Genomic DNA, 2,119 nt, shown 5'->3' on the forward strand with positions numbered 1-2,119 from the left:
CTAACCTTTAGTAAATTACTTCTTCCTGATTTTCAAACTATTATCAAAGAAAATGTCTGCAGTTGTCTGAAAAGTCATGAAAAATATTACCCTCTCTTTTATAATTAGATAATCTTACAAATATTTTTGTTAGGAATCATAGCAACTATGCAAATCTGACCATGAGCATAAGAGATCTTTCCATTTTCTGAGACTCTACCCAGCAGGGTATCTAAGCAGATGCTGAGACTCAAAGCCAAACTTTGGGCAGAGTGCAGGGAATCTTATGAAAGCTCCTGGAAGGGACAGGAGCTCCACAAGGAGAGCAACAGAACCAAAAATCTGGACGCAGGGGTCTTTTCTGAGACTAATACTCCAACCAAGGATCATGCATGAAGATAACCTAGAACCCCTGTTCAGATGTAGCCCATGGCAGCTCAGTCTCCAAGTGAGTACCCTAATAAGGGGAACAGGGACTGTCTCTGATATGAACTCTTTGATAATCTCCCCTGGGGGGGCGGGGTGCAGCCTTACCAGGCCACAGAAAAGACAGTGCATCTAATCCTGATGAGACCTGAGGCTAGGGTCTGATAAAAGGGGAGGAGGACCACCCTAGTGGACTAGGGGAGGGGCATAGGTGGGACTGGGAGGGGACAAGAGATGGGGTTACAGCTGGGATACAAAGCAAATAAATTGTAACAAATAAAAAATTAAATTAAAACTTAAAAAAAGAAAACGTTTTTTTAAAAAAGCATAGTAACTGCTTTGTTCTGTGAGATGGCTCAGCAGATAAACGTGCTTGCCAACATGAGCTGGATAAAAAAAAAATACATTATTTACATCAAGAGGTAAAGCATCTAGCATTACCTTTGAAGTAACTAATAAAAATGTATTCTCAGGTTTAGCTTCTGATATGGTCATATTGGTTGATACAACAAGCATAAACAAAAGTTTTTATGGAGACTTATTTTCATGCCAGGTAGTAATATACCTATATCATAACCCAGGCTGAAGGAGACACATCTTACACAGTGGCATGAAACCCAGTCATCATGCCTACACAGCACAAAAGGTTCAAGGCCTTTAATTGTATTCATTCTTTTTCTATGATGCGGATGGAGCCAAAGGTCTTGTTTTGTGCTAAGCAAGTGCTGTACCACTGAGCTGCGTCCTCAGCCTAGGTCTGAGTGTCACTTACGGAAATCCATCCAGAATTCATCTTCTGGGATCAAAGCTGGGCCCATCCTCCCCTGGAGCCCACAGCTGTCTACAAACGAAGGACACCTGAAAGTCTCCGACGTTCTCTGAGGAATGAGAGACGAGTCTTCATAGGTACCGAGCAGTCTGGCATCACCGTTGCAGGGTGATTTCTGACCTGACCTGAGGATCCTTGGAATAATTCTGGCCAGCAAATGTTGCGTTAAGTCCAGGACACATTGTGGAAGGTGGTTAGAGTGGGGGACCGATGTCCTTTCTCTTGAAGGACAAGGAGGGGTTGTGAGACGCGAGGCATTCACTCTGCGGCACTTCACGGCCTCTTCTGCCAGCAGGCAGCCCACCAGCTGTACGAGCCCTTGTCAGTGAAGCAAACATTTCCGCCTCCTTACGGCACATCCTCACCTCTTGCTTTCACCATATTCATGCATCGAAAAATCACGGCCACCAATTTAGTTCTCCGGCCTAAACATACAACCATACCACTTCCCGATTCAAAACTCTGAGAACTCCGGGTTGTACGCACTGTGGGAGGTCATTCTTGGCGTGCCCTTGGAGATTGCCACACAGTAGCCCCCAGACTGTCTTCCCAGACTTCCAGGCTAAGTTTAATCTAGGAGTTAAGAGCGCATGCTCTCGAGCCAGGCCATCTGGTGCTCAGACCTGTTTCTACCAACCATCACAACGAAGAAACCAGAACAATGGTGTTGTGGTGAATGTTTAGCAGTGGTTCTCACAGCGTGCTTAAAGTCTTTATTCATAGCGTCTGCCAGTTTTCAGATACTTGCGCTATGATCCGTTTCTTTTGCTTCTTTATCTCTTTGTTTGGAAATGGTCTCACTGGGTAGCCTAGGCTAGTCTTGAACTCACAGAGATCTTCTTCTTTTCTCTGCCTCCCATGGGCTGGGAGGTGTGTACCGCCACA

The 2,119-nt window shown here is 45.1% G+C and overlaps 1 non-coding gene across 1 annotated transcript; it reads right to left on the minus strand.

Moving 5' to 3' along the window:
• Positions 1 to 952: 952 nt before the first annotated feature.
• On the minus strand, positions 953 to 1,054 carry LOC132647589 (small nucleolar RNA U13). The gene has a single exon (XR_009585936.1). It is a non-coding gene; the product is annotated as a small nucleolar RNA U13 (small nucleolar RNA).
• Between the last annotated feature and the right edge of the window lie 1,065 nt (positions 1,055 to 2,119).

This window comes from Meriones unguiculatus, chromosome 14 (assembly GCF_030254825.1).
Source record: "Meriones unguiculatus strain TT.TT164.6M chromosome 14, Bangor_MerUng_6.1, whole genome shotgun sequence".
NCBI classification, from domain to species: Eukaryota; Metazoa; Chordata; class Mammalia; order Rodentia; family Muridae; genus Meriones; species Meriones unguiculatus.